General features: G+C 38.8%; 1 long non-coding RNA gene across 1 annotated transcript in view; it reads left to right on the forward strand.

Annotated features, from left to right (window-relative positions):
• Positions 1–7,822: 7,822 nt before the first annotated feature.
• The window catches only part of LOC113617610 (uncharacterized), a 177,031-nt gene continuing 158,651 nt past the window's right edge, over positions 7,823–26,202 (forward strand). The window contains exon 1 of the long non-coding RNA XR_003431716.1: positions 7,823–7,899. This is a non-coding gene — a long non-coding RNA (uncharacterized LOC113617610). The remainder of the gene's footprint in view (positions 7,900–26,202) is intronic.

Raw genomic sequence — 26,202 nt, forward strand, 5'->3', positions numbered from 1 at the left:
ACTACAGTGGCATATTTAGATGTCTGACCCATCTAAATCCTTCTGTTTGGAAGATCTATGGCTGTCTCAGGCTTCTATGACTGCAACTGGGGAGTTAGTTGTAATTAGGTGGGGAAATAGAACTCCTACTGTATTTTCCACTCTAGCAATACAAGAAAACATGGTTCCTGCTACAGCTTTAGACAGTTGATACCTAGACAATCCTCACTTAGACCCTTGCATATGTCCTTTAGTAGTTGGAACTCAAAGGGGATAAGGAGTGAAAAATTAGGCTTCTCTAACCTCTGACCTGTAGGAAGCAATATACTTGGAAGTGGCTGCCTAGAGAATGATTTGGGAGCTGTGTATTAATCTGCTCTCAGAGGATTTAGATATGGTTTATAAGTAAAAACCAGTCAATCAATCAAAAGGATGTCCTTGAGTATGTCATCCACACACCTGTTCTTGGTTAAGCACCTCTTTCTCAACATAACGCTTCACAGACTTGAAGAGAGCTTTCCTGTTGGTTACTTTAATGTGAAAATACGTTGTCTCCTATTAATCAAAATTTATGCTGCCTTCTATTACAGCGACAACTGTGTCCATATTGGATTAACAGCCAAGTTGTTAACATAAGTCTAAAACCCCCGCATCTCTCTTTTTCACTATTTCTTTCTCTGTGCATCTCTGTGTTAGCCTTTGAAATGTAAATAGGAGAATTTCTTTCTCCAGAGTGGTTAGCTTGTTAAACCGTAGCCAATTTAATTATCCTCTACTGATCAGATGTCTCTACCTACATTTAGGTGTGGCTATCAATTGTCAGTTATTTTAACAATCTTAGCTAGTTTACTCTGACGTTACCGCCATATCTTTTCAAGAGTAAAAACGTAACTTGAAGCTATAAATCCAAACATATCAGTAGGTTGTTAGTTTGGTTTATTTGATACAAAGCCTCTCATTTCATGGTTAAATTCTACTGCACACAAATCTCTTCTGAACAAATTTGGATGAGAAGCCAGTGACTATGGCTTGCGGTCATCCAATGGTGGGGATGGAAATATGTGGTGGTCATATTTTGGAGAGAGTTTGTTTGCCAAGTGCAAATGGACATGATTATCCTGTGTTATTTGTATCTACAGGGTCTTTCATCCATATTACTTCTCCATAATGTGGCTTTAAATTATCTGCTAGGAATTGATTGGGACGTTTGATATTCTTTCTCTTTCAGAATCTTTGTTTTCTATTTATCCATGCTCCCCCCCTTTTTTTTTACAATAATAGTAGCAGTCATAGCAGTATGTATTGTTATAGGCACCTCTGGTATATTGTTGTTCAAAATGCTTGCTTCTCTTCCCCTGGGATTATACTGTAGAGCTCATTTCTGCAGGAGGATTTTGCTTTTCTGTCCTTTTCAAGTTATTCTGGCACAGGCTCTGGATAGTGAATTGTGAGTTGTAATAATGTGGGATATTTCTGACCAGAAGTTTTCCAAATCAGCTTGTAGTTATCAATCTCTTTTCTCCCTACAAATCCCAGATAGAGGCTACCCTCAGTCTGCGAAAACAAGAGAGAAAACTGTTGTAAGTCACTGACATCTTTCAGGTTGTTTGTTATTATGGAAAAATGTAGACTAAATTGACTAATAAAACCCGTTGACTTAACAGTTACAACTCTGGGAATTTATTCTCAGCAATAACTTAACAAGTGAGAAAACATACAGGATTAGAGACACTCATCACATTGTTCCAAAAATTTCGGAAAATTAGAACCAAAACTTAACAGTGATTTCATTAAATGACAACACATCTATACAATGGAAAACTATGCAGTCATCAAAATTGTTATGGTATATATTTACATATATATACTTTTATATAATTATATATACATATCTATATCTTTATCTGTTTAAAAGTATCATGCAAGGATATCCAAAATATATTGGTAAGTAAAAAGTGGTACAGTACAAATGACTCTATTTTAGCAAAATGATATATTCATCAAAAGAATATACACTGAGTACCAAAAAATATTTATAGGAGTAGAATCATTATAATAAACATTGAAGACAGACCAAAACGAGAAGTCATAAAATTGTGAGGAGAAGGCTTACGGGCGAGAGTAGAATAAGAGAAATGCTGTGCTAACAGCTTTACCTTTTGAATAACGTAGAGAAGGCACAGAAGGACCATGCTGTTAGCTGTCAATGCTCTCTCTTCCTCTCCTACTCACTGCCTTTGTAAATGCAAGCCACGGATGTAATTTGGTTGGAATGCATCTGTGAACATGAGCCTAACGATCAGTAAATTGAATGTTGAAGCTGAAATCAGCTCCAGGGTAATGTATGATTTAAATCAGAGTATATCAAAATAAATACCCATAAAGGCTTTACTATCTGCAAAACAGCAAAATTCTCTGTCTTGTTTCCTGTTTATTGTTTACTGTTTACTATTTATTCTTTACTTATTTGTTGTATTTACAGGTTCTAAAATTAGAATCACTAAAGTTACTCAAAACACTTGTTGGATGAAGTACTGATCTGACTTTTTCTAAAGCTTATATCTCTTGCTTTATACTTGCCAAAATCTTCTCAAGCATGTACTTCTGAATTCTATGACTTAATTTTTGATCACATATACCATGACATGGAACAATATGGTTGGTTGAATATAGCGCTTGCTCCCATGACTTTTGCCTATCCTTGGCCTGTTAGCCTTCAGATGCTTCTTTCTTTGGCTTTCTGTATCACAGGAAAGCTGACCCCTATAGGCTGCAATTCCCTGGCTCCCAGAACAGCTAGTTTCTCGCTGGAATTGGCCAAGGGAGGCATCCACAGATATTTGAGGGTGAACAAATGAAAAAGCCAGATGTTCCTTTCCTCCTATTTTGCCTGTGCAGTATTTTGCTATATAGCTCTGTGACTCCAGCATCTTTTGATCAAGGTCACTGGGTTCCAGATTCCATGGAGTGACTCTGACTCTAGGATTCAAATAACATTATCTTCTCGAGTTGAACCTCCAGCCTAGGAATCTTTGGTGGCTTTGGACTTCCATTACCTGTGTAACCAATCTCCTGCATTAAATACCCTTGGTTATGAGTAAAGTCAGCTTCTGTTTCTCTGTTTGCAATCTGACATAAAAAGTTAGTTATTGATTGTTTAGTTTGAAATATGATTTGCTGTAATCATGTGTAATAAGGGAAAATGAGATTTCATTTATAGTAATTTTTAAAAAATTTCAAAGATGTTATCTGCAATAAATATCAAATAAATAAATATCAAATAAATATCAAAATTCTGTATAACAGAATCTAATGAGAAGACTGATTAATATATTTATATTAGGTATGGCCTGGTATATTTTAAATTCTTTGCAGAACTGGCACATAATTATGAGCATATTTCTATATATGAGTTTTTATATATGTGTCTTGTTTATAGAATAAAGTCCAAAGAGTACTTAGGACCTTCCAGAAAAGAAAAAGAGTTACAGCCAAATAAGGTCCTGTTTTCTCTTGTTTTTCTTAAGTCAAGTAGGAATCTATTGAAGGACCTGGAAAACAATAAAGAGTCAGTGCAGTGCTACTTAAAATGTTCAAACTAACCTTGAGATGCAGCACAGACATTCCCCTGTCTAGTTGCAGCATTCTTCTGGGTGTAATACAATGCAGGACAACCACGTTGAGTCACGGAGAGCCTCTTTTCTAACTGCCTTATAGTAAAATAGAAGAGAATGGGCAGTCCCTTTCCAACTGAGGATATATTTCCCACCTCCTCCTCAATCCTCCTCAAATTCTACCTGATTTGAAGAGTAATGCAACCATCCTAAGACCTTACATTTGCTGAGTTCAATCTGACTTAAATTCATATATTCTGATATCTTATCCTACTGACCTCTCTTTTCCTCATTTCTTTTGTAATTTCATCCTTCTTTTCTTTACTTTTTGAACTCAAAACAATGTAGTTTCCTAAAGTTCTATCCTAGGTCTTCTTCACTTGTCACTCCACACTTTCTTTTCTTAGGCAATCTGGGATAGCCACACCCTTAGTCATCTCTCCACTGACAACTCAAGCTTATGTATTTTAACCCTGACTTCTGAGCACTGGCCCATACATTCAACCAATAACATTTACATTACTATACTTTCTAGGTATTTCAAAATGAACATGTCTCAAATAGTATTCGTTATATTCACCTACTCTAAGTGGGTTTTCGTTCATTATTTCTTGTCTCAGCGAGTGGTAGCAAATTCTACAAGCTTTACAGGTCAGAAACCTCAGTGTTTCCTTCTCCATCACCTTCATACCTAAATCATTATTATGCCTTATTGATATTATACAGACACTTCTTAAATATTTTATCAATTCACTTACTTCCTTCTCTACTGCCATCACACATCACCTTTCCCTAACAACCTGCTACAGGTCTTCCTCTACTTATTCTTGCCCTTTTTGTTCCAATTTTCCCATAAAAGCCAAACGTCTTTTTTTTTCAACTTTTTATTTTGAAGTGATTATAGATTCATAGGCGCTTATAGAGAAATGGACAGAGAGAAGTCCTGTGCATCCTTCCTTCAGCCTCCCTCAATGCTAACTCCTTACACAACTAGAGTATAATATCAAAAACAAGAAGTTGACATTGATATAGTCCATAGAGTTAATTCAGACTTCACCAGTTATTCACGCAGTTGTGTGTGTGTGTGTGTGTGTGTGTGTAGTTCTACGCAATTTTATCACATGTGTAAGCTTTGTGTAACCACCACCACGGTCAAAATACTAGACTGTACCATCACAAGACTCCCTCATGTTACCCCTTTATAACCATACCCGTCCCCTCCCCTGTATTGAATCCCTAGCAACCACTCCTGTGTTCTTCACAGAATACTGCTGGTGCTTCCATCTGGGATTTTTAGCATCCAGCACTGTAAGAAAAAATATCTGTTGTTTAAGCCACCCCAACTTAGTCCCTGCTGGTGCCTTCTTCAGGTATAGAAGGCCCTCCCCTTGTCCACCTGGTGTCACTGGACCAGCTTTTGCATTGGGATAGGAGAGTGGAAGCCACTGGGTCTGGCCCTCCTATGATCCTGAGTGAATGGCAGGGAGACACAGGCAGCTGCTGATGCTGCCCCTGCCATGGACAGCACTGCCACTGGAAGCCGGGTGGGGCAGTGAGGACTGGGGTGGTTGGGGCAGTGAGGACTGGGGTGGTTGGACCTTCTTGCTATTGATGCTGCCAGTGGATTGGACCACTGCCAGGTCCAGATTGTAGAATGAGGATTACGACTCTCCACTGTGTCTGTCATGCTTTCCTTCTCCAGTCCTCGGCCAGAAAGGACAAGCTTTTCTTTGGGGTCGTTTTTGTTTTGCCTATGCCTGTGGGTGGTTCTGGGCTTTAGACCTCTCCTGTGCCCAGTCTAGGAGCATACAGGAGATAAAAGGAAAATCTAGGAAATTTCACCACGTAGTCAGTCTCCATGTCCTCAAGTTCTGTTCTCAGCAGTCTGCCTTCTTTCTTCCTTCCTAGCCAGTGCTGTTGCCACTCTTTTCAGCTTACTTTCAGAGTTCTTTCTTCATTGTCTAATGGACAATTTCCTGGGTATTTTGTTGTATTTATAGAGGAGCACAGAATAAAGGATTCTATACCATCTTGCTGTAGAACAGGAGCCAAAATAATCTTTTAAGAAAGTAAATGTGTTTGGATTGCTTTACCCTTTATCAGCATCATTAAAAATCATCAATAGGCTTTCTGAATTCCAGTCACATGGTCTTCTTTCAAATTTATACATACACCATATTCCATTTCTACTCAGATACTTTTCTACTGCTCTTCTTTCAGTCCAGGACCATTTTTTTTCTCCCTTCACAATCTCCCATCTTCTCTTCTTTAGAACCCCTTGCCTATCCATGAATTCCTATTTATCTTTTAGAACTCAGCTCAAATATTTAGTCAAGGAAGTCCTCTCTGACTCCCCATACCAGATCAGACCCTATACACTGTTGTACTCCCTCTGTTCTCCTTGATGTTCAGCCATCGCATTTATAATTAAGCTAATGGTTGTGTAGTTAATTGTTTAATACTAAACAATCTCTATCCTTTGCTAGAATGCAAGCTTCTTAAGGTCTGGGTCGATCTTGTTCATCACTGATCTCCCCACCTCCCTCCCGGTACTCACCAAGTATCTGACTACATAAAAAGTTTTCATTACCTAAATTTTAAAAATTCAGTGTGTGTCTGGAATTTTCCATTTTCAGAAAGCTTTGCAGTCATTAAGTAGATAAATATCTAAACAGTCCTGAAAGTTTAAGGAATTAAAAATCACACAGTAGTTAGGAAACAGTTGTCCTCTTCTCAAAGCTCAGTTTGAGAAAATTCCTCCCACCTACAAGGGGGAGTTTATAGTAAAGACACCTTTTTTTCTTTTCATGGCAGGTCAGTAATTTAGTTCTAAAGTGTAGCTTTCCCTAATTTCTTCCACAATTATTTACTCCCGTCAGCCAGGCATGGGGCAGGATCCTGGTGAGACAATGGTGGACAAGACAGGCCAGTTTTTCTTTGATGAAACTTGCAGTTGGAAAACACAGAGATGATCTTCAGGGAGAAACTGTGAAGACCCACAGCTATTGTGTTTCTTACTTGAGAATTGGTGTCAGTTTCTAATATTTCTAATTTTTACTCAACTAAAAGAAACAGAGAAAAATTATTTCTCGAACAATGAACCACAGAATTAAGAAAAAAATCAACATTTTGGAAGAAAAATGTGGAGCAGTCCATAGGCCAGTAATTTTCCCTAAATCTGCAGGGGATTTGGTGCATTCTGTTTGGATTACTTACTAATACAGGAAGAGGATCTCAAGTAACAATGTGTTGCACAATGTTATTCTGGAAATCTCGTGTTAAAAGTAATGCCACCACCAATGTAAAGTTGCTTTTATTTCCTCAGCAGAGTTTATAAACTGAATTTTTGTTCCAGTAAATACACAGCAACAGTAGTAAGTAGAGAGGAAACGACAGTTCCCTAGCATTTCCTAACATTAAATAAAACAAAACTCCAAATCCTCCAAGATTGTTGCCATTTTTCCTTCAGTAATAAATACATTAAACTCGGTTCACTTGTTTGCTAGCATTCCAGTAAGAAGAATAAATTCTAACATTACAGTTTTTGGTCTTGACATCTGAAAATGTGGTTGAAAAAGATGCTGATGATCACTGTTTTCTGAGGTTAATATTTTAGATGTAGCCTTTCTTTGTTGGAATTGCTATGTTAACTATGGTGGGTATTTTGTATTGGTTGGTTAAAAGAGGAAATGACCCCACTGTAGACCATTATAACAAACTTCTGCATCTGCCATAATCTTAATCAGTCAACTGATACATGAATAATTTGATCATCTTTTTACCATTGAACTGATAGATTGTGTAAACTTACAGATGAAATCAGTTAGTAGTGTAAAAAACTGTATTTAAAACCTGACTTATTGGGCTTAAGGTCGATATTTAATTAAATCTTCTTCCCTATCCTAAGTTTGGAACTGGAGTTGAGAAAATGGAGGTCAAAGTAGCAGCTAAGCTGTGTGACTTAAATGTATGACCACGAGCAGAATTTCTCTTATCTTGTTTAAATCTAAACCTTACGATGATCTACTCAAGCATTGTTGTTTAAAAATAGGTGCACAGATTCTTTGACATTTCTCCCTTCAAAAAGTGGAATCTACTTCCTCTCCCCTTGAGTGTAGATAGATTCAGTGACTTGCTTCTAAAAAGGAAAATATGGCAGACATGATGACTGTGACTTCTGACACTCAGTCAATAAAAGGCACCCTTATTCCCTCCTTGTTCTTTCTTTTAGACCATTCACTTTGAGGAAAGACAGCTGCTGCCATGTCATGAGGACACTCAGCCAGTCCATGGCAAGATCCACATGGTAAGGAACTGGACTTCCTGCCCACAGCTATGTGAGGGAACCTCTAGGAAGCAAACACTGAGAAATCTGGCTCCTGCCTAAAAGCCCATGAGTAATTTTCAGACCTGATCACAGGAAATTTCCAAGGCTTTGCCTGGCAGACCTGGTGAGAGAAAGCTGTCCTCTCCAGGCCAGATCTGTGTACAGCCAATGCATTATGGTCTCTGAAGGGAGTTGCAGCCAAGGACTCAGGCCCCCTGGCCAGTCACGTCCTTCATATATTTGCATTCTTGGTTTCGGTGGGCACCTGCATTCAAGCTCCCTTTATCTGAGGCCTTAGGCAGAGGTCAACTCCAGGTGCCTCTCCTGAGGTCTCCTTATTACGGGGAGGAGGAGGAAATCTTGAATTCACTTAGGAGGGTGTTAGGAAGGCTACTGTAAGGAACTAATAATTGAGCTCAGATCTAAATGATACTTAGGACTAACTAGATGAAATAGGAAACTTGTGAATAGGTAAGAGGTGGCTCACCCTAAGGAGTAACATGCATTTACCCAGAATTCCAGCCTTACAACTATGAAGCTTCGTAAGGTAAGTAGAGAGAAAAAGCAAGATGAGCCAAAAATATCTCCAGAATGCTGACCCTATAAGCAGTGACCCTGGTGTGCCTACTTTTTGGAAGCAGGGGGTGCACAATGCAGAGAGGGGAAAAGGCTGAATTGTATATGTTCAAGTTCTTTTCTCAATTTCACCCTTAGGAGAGTCATACCTCTTCCCCAGAGAGGGCAGTTAAGGGAAAACCACTCCACAAATGGACCAAAACAGGGTCTTAGTGAAGTTGTATTTTCCACATTTTGTTACAGTGATCAACATTCTGGGAAATTTTACAGGTTATAAAATCAGTAACTGTTACTGTGATATTTTGGACACCCAAAATATCATAAAATAGGTGCACAGATTCTTTGACTGTGATTTACGATTCTTAGCAGGGCAAAAAAAAGTGAAGCTTTCGATGAGTAAGGTTATAGACATGGTCTTTTGTCAGGAATAAAATCTTAAATTTGTTGCTGTAAGTAGTCAACTTCTCTTCTACTTAATGCCAGTTTATCTGTGGGCAATTCACTATTTTCTCCACTGAGATACTAAAAGACCAGTAATTAACCTGAAGGAAAAGAGAAAAGTGTGAACTCCATAAAAATACCTTTATCAAGTTCTTTGCATTCTTTGGTCTTCATCTGTCACAATACCACACTGAGCTAATTATTCATTATATCCAGTTAACAAATGTCTATTCGGGGACTTCTCTGTTTTGGGATCTGTATTAGATATGGTGGACACAATACTGAGCAAAACAAAAAGACATTATTTCTGAAGTTAAAAAGTTTATAGTCGAGTAAGGAAAGCAGACGTCAATAAAATAATTCCAAAAAGTCAATGTAAAATTGCATTGGTAATAAGTGCTAAGAACAGATGCATGGTACTGTGGAGGCCATGAAGAAGGGATGTGACTTAGGTGGGAAGTAGAAAAGACTCCTCTCGTTGGAAGTAATATTCAAACAGAAATCTGAAAGACAAGTAGTAATAGCTAAAATCAGAAGGGTAGAGATAGGTAAGAGGTTTTCCAGCCTGAGAAAATAGCTCAGGTGAATGGCACCTTGCAGCAGGCAGCGTGGTTAAACATCAGGGGTAGATAAGGCCTATTATGTCTACACCCAGTTAAGAACTGGCTTTTTCAAGCATCATATTTTCCTGGACAGAACAACAAGTGGATGCTAGTGGTGGGAATTTATTTGCCTAGAGTATTCAATTAGGATATTGAAAAAAAATGAACCTTAAAATTCCAGTGGCTTAACATGATAGAATTTTCTTTCGCATTCCTGGAACAGTCTATTGAGGATGTTACTGCTTGGTGGTGGCCTTCCATGTAGTGTTTCAGAGACTCAGTATCCTTCCATCTTGCGGCTCCACCATCCACTAGCCTCCAAAAGGTGGAGGGAGACAGAGTGAAGAGGGCACAACCACTTCTTTTAAAAATCCAGGCTCTGAAGTAACACACATCATTTTGCTCCTATTTTATTGTTGTGAACTAGTCATGTGACTGTACCTTTATGCAAGGGGGTGCCGGGGAATATACTCACTGCCTGGGAAGATGTCTCTGAGAAACACCTACCATATTCTAGAAGGTGGAACATAAATTTTCTCATGAACAGCTAGCATCTTTGCCATACTTACTTAATGACTGCAAACTACTGATTGGTTATGTCATTATACCCCCGACCTTGAATTGCATAACTCTCTGGGCAATTCTGTGAAACTTCCAAAACAACATACTGATTTTTCAATGTGAAAAATAAACACATATGCTATTGGCATTTTGGAATGAGGGGTACAGATCTTTATGATCATAGATATTTTTATGATATATTTATAAGAGGAGAAATCACTCCCTAGCAGAAGGAGAGAAATTAGTTAGAATTGTTTATCTTGTTTAGAAACATGGTCTTTAATAATTTTTCTCAAGCCTTGAGCAACTAATTATATGGATGGATCCTAAATCGAATGCAAGTGAGTACAGAGGACATTTTTGAATAAGCAGTTGCAATTTCCTTTCTAACTGTAAACCTCTTCAGTTATAACAGGAAACTAAACAGAATTTGCATGTGTGAAAGGTTCAGTTTGAGGTATTTTATTTTTATCATTCTTAAAAACTCATTGGTTCATCTGACCTTTTTTTACGGTAAAATTTATAATGTGAAAGTTTTTTATGGTCAAAATTTATAATGGGAAATACCACAAAAGTGTGTGTGTGTTTGGTCCGCCCAAAAGGAGCTTTAGAGATCAGATAAGTAGGTGAGAAGACTACTAAAGCAGAGAAATTACTGCACATAGTGCCACCCTAGCTCTGGAATAAGTGGCTTTAGCCCCAGAAACATTGAGAGCAGGAACAATATCTGACTCATCTATTCAAGGGTGAAAAACTAACCGGAATTATTACTTTAGCCTAAGAGCGATAAAGCACCAGGTGCTGAGATCCTGACCTGAGGTACATAAATTAAAAAACAATGGTAAAATATTATATCTGTGTAGTGCTTTGTGATTTCCAAAGAACCATCTGGGGTTGATATTTATCACCGTTGCAACACAGCAATAAAGATAGACAGTTATAAAGTCGAGCACTTCAGAGAAGTTACGTATGCACAAATCTTTTGGTTAAATTGCCCCAGGAGTTGAGTGTTCCTAGTATTTATAAACTTCCACTTGACTTTGAGTTTATGTCACTCCTTGTTCTCCTGTTGATGGATTGCACTTTAAGTGCAACCCTAATATACTAATACTCATGAATAACATTTTTGACTGGGTGAGCTAAGCTATTATATAATTGGACTTTTTACCGCCAGGCATTGAAGTAATCTAGGATCCTTACGTAGTCTTGGCTTCTAGGTTTTTTCCTGACCCTTAGAGTTTTATGCCCTTGGCCAAATTTCTTATCTCTTTGAGTCTGTTTCTTTATCTGTAAAATGGAGATAAGGATACTTGTTCTTATCAGTGTCATGAAACACACATGGGTAATTTATAAAGATTGTGACAATTTTTATAAACTTAAATGTTCTACAAATATAAATTATTTGACTTCCTCTTCCTTGTTGGTTTTTATAATCCAACCTAATCCAAAAATAAATGGATCTCAACCATGGGCTTGAGCCTAAATGAATTTGGTTCTTGGGATAACAAACTTGTTTAATGATTTCTTAACCTTGACTTAAGTTGACCAACTACCCTAATTTGTCCAGGATTTTCTGAATTTAAGCAATGAAAGTCCAATGTCCTGGTAAACCCTTCAGTTCTGGGAAAACCAGGATGGCTGGTGACTCTACCTTGACTTTCTGATTCTAAGAATCCTTCTCAGAAATAGTTTTTAATCCTCTCTTATTAATATGAGATCGTTCTTTGGAAAGAATATCCCTTCCATATGAGTCCGTTTGTTTTTCAGAATATGGATTATATCAGACTTTCAACCAAATCACATGGCTAAATAGTACGTAATACAGTTCACATGCCTACGTAATGACATAGAACTTTTATACAGAGATATGTGATCAGTTAATTGTGATAACCTCCACGCCAGCACTTATATATTTAATTGAACTGTTTAACCATCTATTTCCCTCATCAGATCTAATCAGGAATCCAGTCGTGCTCATCTTTGATTCTGTAGCATCTAGCATGCTGACTGGCATACTGGAGACACCTAGGAAGTATATAATAAACTGAAATATGGAGCTTAAACTTTCACAGTTCAACCCTTATGAGAGTCGGATTTTTATGATCTATAAAGTGTACATAATAAAAGCTTCATTTAAGCCTCATAGAGTTTAGTAATACTTAAATTAAAAAAACATGAAAAATGTTACTTTTGTAAACTATAAAGTATAGTAAAATTAAAATTTGAGAAAGAATTGATATTAATATTTAATAACTTTAATCTTACAATTTGTCTTTCGGTCTGTCATTACTCCTGGATTCTTGATTTGATCTTTGAATATTAAATTTGTGCTTCTATCCAAGAGTTTATGTCATTTATCCTATCCTATCCTAAATGACCACAGGACAATGTGAAACAGACTCTCCTTGACATGGATATAGCCACTTATAAATTAATATCATCATATCCAAATATAATAAGAAAAGTAGTTGCGTTTAAGTTCAGTCTAGTTTATTTCCTGGAAGACTTTGCTCAAAGGTCATCTGTGTGTGTTTTGTTTTGCTTTTGGCTGCACCGCGAAGCTTGTGGGATCTTAGTTCCCCGACCAGGGAATTAAACTTGGGCCCTCGGCAGTGAGAGCACGGAGTCCTAAACACTGGACCACCAGGGAGTTCCCTAAGGTCATCTATATTAATGCTGTGCAATAGTTGGTAAACCAATGAAACCTCAATAAATTATGTATTTATTGCAAAAGGAATTAGGTCTTTATTGCAACATGATTCACAGTTGTCTCTTCAACTTATTCCTGATTAGAAAGTGTTCTTCAAATGCTGTCACATCCAGGGCTTGATTTTGGTGGCCCATCACAGGTACTCTGTTCCTATGGAAATTCCCACTGAATTAATCCTTGGTTCTGAAAATCCATCAAGAATTCAGAGCAGCTTGATCAATATGGAAGATAGTCTTTGCCTCTGGATTTGGATTAATTAATTAATTAATTTGCAGATTGCATTTTATTTATTTATTTATTTTCACATCCTCATTGGAGTATAATTGCTTTACAATCGTGTGTTAGTTTCTGCTGTATAACAAAGTGAATCAGCTATACGTATACATATATCCCCATATCCCCTCTCTCTTGCGTCTCCCTCCCACCCTCCCTATCCCACCCCTCTGGGTGGACACAGAGCAGCGAGCTGATCTCCCTGTGCTATGCGGCTGCTTCCCACTAGCTATCTATTTTACATTTGGTAGTGTATATATGTCAATGCTACTCTCTCATTTCGTAGCAGCTTACCCTTCCCACTCCCGGTGTCCTCAAATCCATTCTCTATGTCTGTGTCTTTATTCCTGTCCTGCCCCTAGGTTAATCAGAACCTTTTTCTTTTATTATTTAGATTTCATATATATATATATATATATATATATATGTGTGTGTGTGTGTGTGTGTGTGTGTGTTAGTGTATGGTATTTGTTTTTCTCTGACTTACTTCACTTTGTATGCCAGACTCTAGGTCCATCCGCCTCACTACAAATAACTCAATTTCATTTCTTTCTATGGCCGAGTAATATTCCATTGTATATATGTGCTATGTCTTCCTTATCCATTCATCTGTTGATGTACAGTTAGGTTGCTTACATGTCATTGCTATTGTAAATAGTGTCTCCTTTTGAATCATGGTTTTCTCAGGGTATATGCACAGTAGTGAGATTGCTGGGTCGTATGGTATTTCTATTTTTAGTTTTTTAAGGAAACTCCATACTCTTCTCCATAGTGGCTGCATCAATTTACATTCCCACCAACAGTGCAAGAGGGCTCCCTTTTCTCCACGCCCTCTCCAGCATTTATTGTTTGTAGGTTTTTTGATGATGGCCATTCTGACCGGTGTGAGGTGATACCACATTGTAGTTTTAATTTGCATATCTCTAATGATTAGTGATGTTGAGCATCTTTTCATGTGCCTCTTCGCCATCTGTGTGTCTTCCTTGGTGAAATGTCTATTTAGGACTTCTGCCCATTTTTTAACTGGATTGTTTGCTTTTTTTTGATATTAAGCTCTATGAGCTATTTGTATATTTTGGAGATTAAGCATTTGTCTGTTGTTTCATTTGCAAATATTTTCTCCTATTCTGAAGGTTGCCTTTTTGTCTTGTTTATGGTTTCCTTTGCTGTGCAAAAGCTTTTACGTTTCATTAGATCCCATTTGTTTATTTTTATTTTTATTTCCATTTCTCTAGGAGGTGGGTCAACAAGGATCTTGCTGTGATTTATGTCATAGAGTGTTCTGCCTATATTTTCCTCTAAGAGATTTACAGTGTCTGGCCTTACATTTAGGTCTTTAATCCCTTTTGAGTTTATTTTTGTGTATGGTGTTAGAGACTGTTCTAATTTCATTCTTTTACATATAGCTGTCCAGTTTTCCCACCACCATTTATTGAAGAGGCTGTCTTTACTCCATTGTAAATTCTTGCCTCCTCAAAGATAAGGTGACCATATGTGCATGGGTTTATCTCTGGGCTTTCTATCCTGTTCCATTGATCTATATTTCTGTTTTTCTGCCAGTACCATACTGTCTTGACTACTGTAGCTTTGTAGTATAGTCAGAAGTTGGGGAGCCTCATTCCTCCAGCTCCGTTTTTCTTTCGCAAGATTGCTCTGGCTGTTTGGGGTCTTTTGTGTTTCCAAATAAATTGTAAAATTTTTTGTTCTAGTTCTGTGAAAATGTCAGTGGTAGTTTGATAGGGATTGCATTGAATCTGTAGATTGCTTTGGGTAGTATAGTCATTTTCACAATGTTGTTTCTTACAATCCAAGAACATGGTATATCTCTCCATCTGTTTGTATCATCTTTAATTTTTTCATCAGTGTCTTATAGTTTTCTGCATACAGGTCTTTTGTCTCCTTAAGTACGTTTATTCCTAGGTATTTTATTCTTTTTGTTGTAATGGTAAATGGGAATGTTTCCTTAATTTCTCTTTCAGATTCTTCATCATTAGTGTTAAGGAATGCAAGAGATTTCTGTGCATTACTTTTGTATCCTGCTACTTTGCCAGATTCATTGATTAGCTCTAGTAGTTTTCTTGTAGCATCTTTAAGATTCTCCATGTGTACTGTCATGTCATCTGCAAACAGTGACAGTTTCACTTCTTTTCCAAATTGGATTCCTTTAATTTCTTTTTCTTCTCTGATTGCTGTGGCTAAAATTCCAAAACCATGTTAAATAATAGTGGTGAGAGTGAGCAACCTTGTCTTGTTCCTGATCTTAGAGGAAATGGTTTCAGTTTTTCACCATTGAGAATGATGTTGGCTGTGGGTTTCTCATATATGGCCTTTATTATGTTGAGGTAGGTTCCCTCCATGCCCACTTTCTGGAGAGTGTTTATCATAAATGTGTATTGAATTTTGTTAAAAGCTTTTCCTGCATCTATTGAGATTATCATATGGTTTTTTATCCTTCAGTTTGTTAATATGGTCTATCACATTATTTGATTTGTGTGTATTAAAGAATCCTTGCATTCCTGCGTTAAACCCCACTTGAACCTGGTGTATGATCCTTTTAATATGCTGTTGGATTCTGCTTGCTAGTATTTTGTTGAGGATTTTTGCGTCTGTGTTCATCAGTGATATTGGCCTGTAGTTTTCTTTCATTGTGACATCTTTCTCTGGTTTTGGAATCAGGGTGATGGTGGCCTTGTAGAATGAGTTTGGGAGTGTTCTTCCCTCTGCTATATTTTGGAAGAATTTGAGAAGGATAGGTGTTAGCTCTTCTCTAAATGTTTGGTGGCACTATCATGTGAAGACGTATGTAGTTGGGCTTTTGTTTGTTGGAAGATTTTAAAACACAGTTTCAATTTCAGTGCTTGTCATTGGTCTGTTTATATTTTCTATTTCTTCCTGGTTCAGTCTTGGAAGTTTGTACTTTTCTAAGAATTTGTCCATTTCTTCCAGGTTGTCCATTTTATTGGCATAGAGTTGCTTGTAGTAATCTTTCATGATCCTTTGTATTTCTGCAGTGTCAGTTGTTACTTCTCCTTTTTCATTTCTAATTCTGTTGATTTGAGTCTTCTCCCTCTTTTTCTTGGGGAGTCTGGCTAATGGTTTATCAATTTTGTTTCTCTTCTCAAAGAAGCAGCTTTTAAATTTCTTGGCCTTTGCTATTGTTTCTTTCATTTTTTTTTCATTTATTTCCGATCTGATCTTTATGATTTCCTTCCTTCTGCTAACTTTGGGTTATTTTGTTCTTCTTTCTCTAATTGCTTTAGGTGTAAAGTTAGGTCGTTTATTCGAGATTTTCTTGTTTCTTGAGGTAGGATTGTATTGCTATAAACTTTCATCTTAGAACTGCTTTTGCTGCATTCATAGGTTTTGGGTCATCATGTTTTCATTGTCATTTGTTTTTAGGTATGTTTTGGTTTCCTCTTTGATCTCTTTGTGGTCTCTTGGTTATTTAATAGCGTACTGTTTAGCCTCCATGTGTTTGTATTTTTTTTTTCATGTGTTTGTATTTTTTACAGTTTTTTTCCTGTAATTGATATCTAGTCTCATAACGTTGTAGTCAGAAGAGATACTGATATGATTTCAATTTTCTTAAATTTACTAAGGCTTTATTTGTGACCCAGCATATGATTTATCTTGGAGAATGTTCCATGAGAACTTGAGAAGAAAGTGTATTCTGTTCTTTTTAGATGGAATGTCTTACAAATATAAATGAGGTCTATCTTGTTTACTGTGTCATTTAAAGCTTATGTGTCCTTATTTATTTTCATTTTGGATGTTCTGTCCATTGGTTTAAGTGGGGTTTGAAAGTCTTCTACTATGATCGTGTTAATGTCAATTTCCCATTTTATGGCTGTTAGCATTTGCATTATGTAGGTGGTGCTCCTATGTCGGATGCATAAATATTTACAATTGTTATATCTTATTCTTGGATTGATCCGTTGATCATTATGTAGTGTCCTTCTTTGTCTCTTATAATAGTCTTTGTTTTAAAGTCTATTTTGTCTGATATGAGAATTGCTACAGCAGCTTTTTTTTGATTTCCATTTGCATGGAATATCTTTTTCCATCCCCTCACTTTCAGTCTGTATGTGTCCCTAGGTCTGAAGTGGGTCTCTTGTAGACAGCATATATATGGGTGTTGTTTTTGTATCCATTCAGCCAGTCTGTGTCTTTTGGTTGGAGCGTTCCATTTACATTTAAGGTAATTATCGATATGTATGTTCCTATGACCATTTTCTTAATTGTTTTGGGTTTGTTATTGTAGGTCTTTTCCTTCTCTTTTGTTTCCTGCCTAGAGAAGTTCCTTTAGCATTGGTTGTGAAGCTGGTTTGGTGGTGCTGAACTCTCTCAGCTTTTGCTTGTCTGTAAAGGTTTTAATTTCTCCATCAAATCTGAATGAGACCCTTGCTGGGTAGAGTAATCCTGGTTGTAGGTTTTTCCCTTTCATCACTTCATTTATTTATTTATTTATAAATTTATTTATTTATTTTATTTAATTTTTGGCTGTGTTGGGTCTTCGTAGCTGCAAGTGGGCTTTTCTCTAGTTGCAGTGAGCCAGGGCTACTCTTCACTGTGGTGCGTGGGCTTCTCATTGCATGGCTTCTCTTGTTGCGGAGCATGGGCTCTAGATGTGCACCCTTCAGTAGTTGTGGCATGCAGGCTCAGTAGTTGTGGCTTGCAGGCTCTAGAGTGCAGGCTCAGTAGCTGTGGCACATGGGCTTAGTTGCTCCATGGCACGTGGGATCTTCCTGGACCAGGGCTCGAACTTTTGTCCCCTGCATTGGCAGGCGGATTCCTAACCACTGTGCCACCAGGGAAGTCCCCTTTTCTCACTTTAAATATGTCTTGCCACTCCCTTCTGACTTGCAGAGTTTCTGCTGTAAGATCAGCTGTTAACCTTATGGAGTTTCCCTTGTATGTTATTTGTTGCTTTTCCCTTGCTGCTTTTAATATTTTTTCTTTGAATTTAATTTTTGATAGTTTGATTAATATGCATCTTGGCGTTTTTCTCCTTGTGGTTATCCTGTATGGGACACTCTGTGCTTCCTGGACTTGATTGACTATTTCCTTTCCCTTGTTAGTAAGTTTTCAATGATAATCTTTTCAAATATTTTCTCAGACCCTTTCTTTTTCTCTTCTTCTTCTGGGACCCCTTTAATTTGAATGTTGGTGCGTTTAATGCTGTCCCAGAGGTCTCTGAGACTGTTCTCAATTCTTTTCATTCTTTTTCCTTTATTCTGCTCTGCAGTAGTTATTTCCACTATTTTATCTTCCAGTTCCCTTATCCGTTCCTCTGCCTCAGTTATTCTGCTATTGATTCCATCTAGAGTATTTTTAATTTCATTTATTTTGTTGTTCATCACTGTTCGTTTGCTCTTTAGTTCTTCTAACTCCTTGTTAAATGTTTCTTGTATTTTCTCCATTCTATTTCTGAGATTTTGGATCACCCCTGCTGTCATTACTCTGAATTGTTTTTCAGGTAGACTGCCCATTTCCGCTTCATTTGTTTGGTGTGGTGTGTTTTTACCTTGCTCCTTTTTCTGCTGCATTATTTCTGTGTCTTCTCATTTTGTTTAACTTACTGTGTTTGGAATCTCCTTTTCACAGGCTGCAGGTTTGTAGTTCCTGTTATTTTTGGTGTTTGCCCTCAGTGGGTGAGGTTGGTTCAGTGGGTTGTGTAGGCTTCCTGGTGGAGGGAACTGGTGCCTCTGTTCTGGTGGTTGGGGCTTGATCTTGTCCTTTTGGAGGGCAGGACCACATCCAGTGGTGTGTTTTGGAGTGTCTGTGAACTTCGTATGATTTTAGGCAGCCTCTCTGCTAATGGATGGGGTTGTGTTCCTGCCTTGCTTGTTGTTTGGCATGGAGTGTCTAGCACTGGAGCTTGCTGGCCGTTGGGTGGAGCTGGGTCTTAGTGTTGAGATGAAGATCTCTGGGAGAACTCTCACCAATTGATATTATGTGTGGCCGGTAGGTTTCTGGTGGTCTAATGTCCTGGTCTTGGCCCTCCCACCTTGAAGGCTTAGGCCCAACACCTGGCAGGAACACCGTGACCCTACCAGCCACATGGCTCAGAAGAAAAGGATGAGAGAAAAAAAATAAAAAAACAAAAACGAACAGCCAGAACCATCGGACAAATGGTAAAAGCAAACCTATACAGAGAAAATCACACAAAGAAGCATACACATACACACTCACAAAAAGAGAAGAAGAAAAAATATATATATATATAAAAGGAAGAGAACAACCAAACCAATAAACAAAGCCACTGATGATAATATCATCAGCACTAAATACTATATTAAGATAAACATAAAAGTAGAAAGTAGAAAAGATAAACATAAAAGTAAAAGTAGAAAAAAATTAGATGCAGAAGGCAAACCCCAAGTCTACAGTTGCTCCCAAAGTCCACCGCCTCAGTTTTGGGAACAGTCAGTGTCTATTCAGGTATTCTTCAGATGCAGGGTTTATCAAGTTGGTTGTGGGGTTTTAATCCACTGCTCCTGAGGCTGCACAGTGAAATTTCTCTTTCTCTTCTTTGTTCGCACCGCTCCTGGGGTTCAGCTTTGGTTTTGTCCCTGCCTCTGCGTGTAGGTCACCCTCAGACATCTGTTCCCTGCCCAGACAGGAGGGGGTTAAAGCAGCAACTTACTAGGGTGTTCTTGCTCTCTCAGGCTGGGGGGAGCGAGGGGTAACGTAGTCATAGTTGGAATTGGGCCGAGCCTGAGGCTACAGAGGCTGGCATGACATTGCAACAGCCTGAGGTGTGCCGTGTGTTCTCCCGGGGAAGTTGTCCCTGGAGCTTGGGACCCTGGCAGTGGCGGGCTGCACAGGCTCCCAGGGGGGTGTGGATAGTGACCCGCGCTTGCACACAGGATTCTTGGTGGCAGTGGAAGCAGCCTTAGCATTTCATGCCCGTCTCTGGGGTCTGAGCTGATAGCCAGAGCTCATGCCCATCTCTGGAGCTCACTTAGGCAGTGCTCTGCTTTCTGCGGGCACAGTGGGGAGGAATCCCCTTTCCTTGTGCACCCTGAAACAAAGGTCTCTTGCCTCTCCAGCAGGTCGAGACTTTTTCCCGGAGTCTCTCCTGGCTAGCTGTGGCACACTAGCCCCCTTCAGGCTGTGTTCACGCAGCCAACCCCAGTCCTCTCCCTGGGATCCGACCGAAGCCCGAGTCTCAGCTCCCAGCCCCCACCCATCCCAGCGGATGAGCAGACAAGCCTCTCGGGCTGGTGAGTGCTGGTCGGCACCAATCCTTTGTGCAGGAATCTCTCTGCTTTGCCCTCCGCACCCCTGTTGCTGCGCTCTCCTCTGCGGCTCCAAAGCTTCCCCCCCGCCGTCCCCCTCCCTCCCGCCGTCCCCCTCCCCCCGTCCCCCTCCCTCCCGCCGACCCCTTCCCCCCCGTCCCCCTCCCCCCCACCCCCGTCTCCACCAGTGAAGGGGCTTCCTAGTGTGTGGAAACTTTTCCTCCTTCACAGCTCCCTCCTAGAGGTGCAGGTCCTGTCCCTATTCTTTTGTCTCTGTTTTTTTTCTTTTTTCTTTTGCCCTACCCAGGTATGTGGGGATTTTCTTGCCTTTTGGGAGGTCTGAGGTCTTCTGCCAGCGTTCAGTAGGTGTTCTGTAGGAGTTGTTCCACGTGTAGATGTATTTCTGGTATATTAATGGGGAGGAAGGTGATCTCCACATCTTACTCCTCCGCCATCTTGAAGGCCCAACCAGTTTTGCAGATTTTAAAATGTTAAGACAAGGTCCTCATGTGAGACTCCTGGCTAATGTGTATTCAGGTCTCAAATCTTGCCTTCAGTGTCACTTCCTGGGGACAACCTTCTCAACTCCCCCAGATTAAGTAAGGTCTCTTGATCATGTGCTCCCATAGTACCCTGTGACTCTCTTTCTTAGCTATTGCCATGAACTATGATAAAGGGAAGAAAGAGCCTGAAATTTCATTTAAAAGAGATTCACTTTATTCAGTTGAAACTATACTTCATCTTATTCTATAATGGCATCATTGTTACTGAACCCTAAATCCTCCTGGGTGGTTGCTCAGCCTCTTGAGAAGCAGTGGGAGGCTGGTATGTGATCTGGGAGGAATGTAGGACATCAGTAGAACTGGTGATGTTCTAAGCCAGGCCAGGGCTCGGAAGACTTTTTTAGATTGCTGGTTTGTTGTGAAAGGATATAACTCGGAAACAGCCGGATGGAAGAGATGAATAGGGCACGATGTGGAAAAGGGCATGGAACATCCACGCCCTCTCTGAGCGTACCACATGTTCGCCAACACAGAAGCTCCTGGATTTCGATTAATTTAGATTAAGCTCTTGGATTATTTAGATGATGGAATAGGTGGCTCTTCAGTTTCTTCTCCTGCAGGATGCAATGTGTGGGGTCCCCAGTAACCGAGTCCTCTCTTTTTACAGTGATCTAAAGTAAGGCCTCAGACAGAGGAGAGTATTCCAGAGCAAAACCTACCATTTCCTCTCTGGATTTCAAGCTACCTCTTTTCAGAGATATTTAGAGTGAGAACATGGTGTTTGGAGTCTTTATCATTGGAGCTGAATTGAATTATTTTTCTATATCATGGACTTTTTGGAGAAAAGAAGGACACAAGAGACCTGGAGTAGACTGGTAGGACTCCCAAGATCAACTTGAACTTGAAGTTTTAAAAGCCATAGTGGAGGGTAGTGGGAATGGTGAAGTAAAGACCAACATGGATATGGTGAGTAGAAGATAAGGTGTGCTGACTTCTTAGGTCATGTTGTCAGGAGGGATGGGCTAGAATATTTATTCTTTTATGTAGTCATTCCTTTATTCAACAAACAACTATTTATTACCTGCTAAGTAAGAAATGGGCTTATACTAGTGACCATGACAGGTCTTTGCTTTCACAGAATTTGCATTATTTTTTTTGTGGGGGAATCACTGACAGGTAGATAATAATAATAATTAAATTTCTAAGCCATAATTCAAAAAGAGTCATGTACCACAATGTTCATTGAAGCTCTATTTACAATATCCAGGACATGGAGGCAACCTAAGTGCCCATCAACAGATGAATGGATAAAGAAGATGTGGCACATATATACAATGGAATATCACTCAGCCATAAAAAGAAACGAAATTGAGTTACTTGTAGTGAGGTGGTTGGACCTAGAGACTGTCATACAGAGTGAAGTAAGTCAGAAAGAGAAAAATAAATACTGTAATGCTAACACATATATGTGGAATAAAAAAAAGAAAAGAAAAGAAAAGAAGGTTCTGAAGAACCTAGGGGCAGGACAGGAATAAAAATGCAGACGTAGAGAATGGACTTGAGGACACAGGGAGGGGGAAGGGTAAACTGGGATGAAGTGAGAGAGTGGCGTGGACATATATACACTACCAAATGTAAAATAAACAGCTGGTGGGAAGCAGCCACATAGCACAGGGAGATCAGCTCGGTGCTTTGTGTCCACCTAAAGGGGCGGGATAGGGAGGGTGGGAGGGAGATACAAGAGGGAGGAGATATGGGGATATATGTATACATATAGCTGATTCACTTTGTTATACAGCAGCAACTAACACAACACTGTAAAGCGATTATACTCCAATAAATATGTTTAAAAAATAAGTAAATTTCTAAAAAATAACCAAGCAACATAAACATTAGGTAGTGATGTGTACATTGCAAATATTTAAACTAGGCAATGCGATAATGAGTGCCAGCATATCTACGCTGTTTGGCTGGTTGGGGGAATCATGCAGTAAAGGTGATGGTTACTTGTGACCCAACAAGGCGAAGCCAGGCAAAAACTGGGGACATGGCATTGCCATCAGAGAGTGTGGTTAGAGCAACGGCTCTTAGGAAGGAACAAAGTTTGTGGCTTGGAGGAAGCAAAGAAGGCCAATGTGGCTGGAACAGAGAGGGTGACGTGGAGAGTGTGAGAGAGGAGGCTAACATAAAAAAAAAAAGGGAGGGGCAGATTATGTACTACTCTGTAAACTAGGATAAGGAACTTGCAGAGCAGTATATAATGGGGAACCATAAGGAAAACAATTAAAATTTTTTTTTACATCTTTATTGGAGTATAATTGCTTTACAATGGTGTGTTAGTTTCTGCTTTATAACAAAGTGAATCAGCTATACATATACATATGTTCCCATATCTCTTCCCTCTTGCGTCTCCCTCCCTCCCACCCTCCCTATCCCATCCCCCCAGGCGGTCACAAAGCACCGAGATGATCTCCCTGCTTTGCGGCAGCTTCCCACCAGCTATCCATTTTACGTTTCGTAGTGTATATACGTCCATGCCACTCTCTCACTTTATCACAGCTTACCCTTCCCCCTCCCCATATCCCCAGGTCCATTCTCTAGTAAGTCTGCATCCTCACTCCTGTCTTACCCCTAGGTTCTTCATGACATCCTTTTTTTCTTAGATTCCATATATATGTGTTAGCATACGGTATTTGATATCTCTTTCTGACTTACTTCACTCTGTATGACAGACTCTAGGTCCATCCACCTCACTACAAATAACTCAATTTAGTTTCTTTTTATGGCTGAGTAATATTCCATTGTATATATATGCCACATCTTCTTTATCCATTCATGCAATGATGGACACTTAGGTTGTTTCCATCTCCTGGCTATTGTAAATAGAGCTGCAATGAACATTTTGGTACATGACTCTTTTTGAGTTATGGTTTTCTCACGGTATATGCCCAGTAATGGGATTGCTGGATCATATGGTGGTTCTATTTGTAGTTTTTTAAGAAACCTCCATACTGTTCTCCATAGTGGCTGTACCAATTCACATTCAAACCGGCATTGCAAGAGTGTTCCCTTTTCTCCACACCCTCTCCAGCATTTACTGTTTCTAGATATTTTGATGATGGCCATTCTGACTGGTGTGAGATGATATCTCATTGTAGTTTTGATTTGCATTTCTCTAATGATTAATGATGTTGAGCATTCTTTCATGTGTTCGTTGGCAGTCTGTATATCTTCCTTGGAGAAATGTCTATTTAGATCTTCTGCCCATTTTTGCATTGGGTTGTTTTTTTGTTATTGAGCTTCATGAGCTGCTTGTAAATTTTGGAGATTAATCCTTTCTCATTTGCTTCATTTGCAAATATTTTCTCCCATTCTGAGGGTTGTCTTTTGGTCTTGTTTATGGTTTCCTTTGCAGTGCAAAAGCTTTGAAGTTTCATTAGGTCCCATTTGTTTATTTTTGTTTTTATTTCCACTTGTGTAGGAGGTGGGTCAAAAAGGATATTGCTGTGATTTATGTCATAGAGTGTTCTGCCTATGTTTTCTTCTAAGAGTTTGATAGTCTCTGGCCTTACTTTTAGGTCTTTAATCCATTTTGAGCTTATTTTTCTGTATGGTGTTAGGGAGTGTTCTAATCTCATACTTTTACATGTACCTGTCCAGTTTTCCCAGCACCACTTACTGAAGAGGCTGTCCTTTCTCCACTGTACATTCCTGCCTCGTTTATCAAAGATAAGGTGACCATATATGCGTGGGTTAACCTCTGGGCTTTCTATCCTGTTCCATTGATCTATATTTCTGTTTTTGTGCCAGTACCATACTGTCTTGATTACTGTAGGTTTGTAGTATAGTCTGAAGTCAGGGATCCTGTTTCCTCCAGCTCCATTTTTCGTTCTCAAGATTGCTTTGGCTATTCGGGGTCTTTTGTGATTCCACACAATTGTGAAATTTTTGTTCTAGTTCTGTGAAATATGCCAGCGGTAGTTTGATAGGGATTACATTGAATCTGTAGATTGCTTTGGATACTACAGTCATTTTCACAATGTTGATTCTTCCCAATCCAGGAACATGGTATATCTCTCCATCTGTTGGTATCATCTTTAATTTCTTTCATCAGTGTCTTATAATTTTCTGCATACAGGTCTTTTGTCTCCTTAGGTAGGTTTATTCCTAGATATTTTATTCTTTTTGTTGCAGTGGTAAATGGGAGTGTTTTCTTGATTTCACTTTCAGATTTTTATCATTAGTTTATAGGAATGCCAGAGATTTCTGTGCATTAATTTTGTATCCTGCTACTTTACCAAATTCATTGATTAGCTCTAGTAGTGTTCTGGTAGCATCTTTAGGATTCTCTGTATATAGTAGCATGTCATTTGCAAACAGTGACAGCTTCACTTCTTCTTTTCCGATTTGGATTCCTTTTATTTCCTTTTCTTCTCTGCTTGCTGTGGCTAAAACTTCCAAAACTATGTTGAATAAGAGTGGTGAGAGTAGGCAACCTTATCTTCTTCCTGATCTTAGTGGAAATGCTTTCAGTTTTTCACCATTGAGGATGATGTTGGCTGTGTGTTTGTCATATATGCTCTTTATTATGTTGAGGAAAGTTCTCTCTATGCCTACTTTCTGGAGGGTTTTTATCATAAATGGGTGTTGAATTTTGTTGAAAGCTTTTTCTGCATCTATTGAGATAACCATATACTTTTTCTCCTTCAATTTGTTAATATGGTGTATCACACTGATTGATTTGCATATATTGAAGAATGCTTGCATTTGTGGAATAAACCCCACTTGATCATGGTGTATGATCCTTTTAATGTGCTGTTGTTTGCTAGTATTTTGTTGAGGATTTTTGCATCTATGTTCATCAGTGATACTGGCCTGTAGTTTTCTTTCTTTGTGACATCCTTGTCTGGTTTTGGAATCAGGGTGATGGTGGCCTCGTAGAATGAATTTGGGAGTGTTCCTCCCTCTGCTGTATTTTTGAAGAGTTTGAGAAGGATAGGTGTTAGCTCTTCTCTAAATGTTTTATAAAATTCTCCTGTGAAGCCATCTAGTCCTGGGCTTTTGTTTGTTGGAAAATTTTAATCACAGTTTCAATTGCAGTGCTTGTGATTGGTCTGTTCATATTTTCTATGTCTTCCTGATTCAGTCTTGGCAGGTTGTGCATTTCTAAGAATTTGTCCATTTCTTCCAGGTTGTCCATTTTATTGACATAGAGTTGCTTTTAGTAATCTCTCATGATCTTTTGTATTTCTGCAGTGTCAGTTGTTACTTCTCCTTTCTCATTTCTAATTCTATTGATTTGAGTCTTCTCCCTCTTTTTCTTGATGAGTCTGGCTAATGGTTTATCCATTTTGTTTATCTTCTCAAAGAACCAG

Source organism: Aethalodelphis obliquidens, unplaced genomic scaffold (genome assembly GCF_003676395.1).
Source record: "Aethalodelphis obliquidens isolate GAN/ISIS:26980383/991018 unplaced genomic scaffold, ASM367639v1 scaffold4, whole genome shotgun sequence".
NCBI classification, from domain to species: domain Eukaryota; kingdom Metazoa; phylum Chordata; class Mammalia; order Artiodactyla; family Delphinidae; genus Aethalodelphis; species Aethalodelphis obliquidens.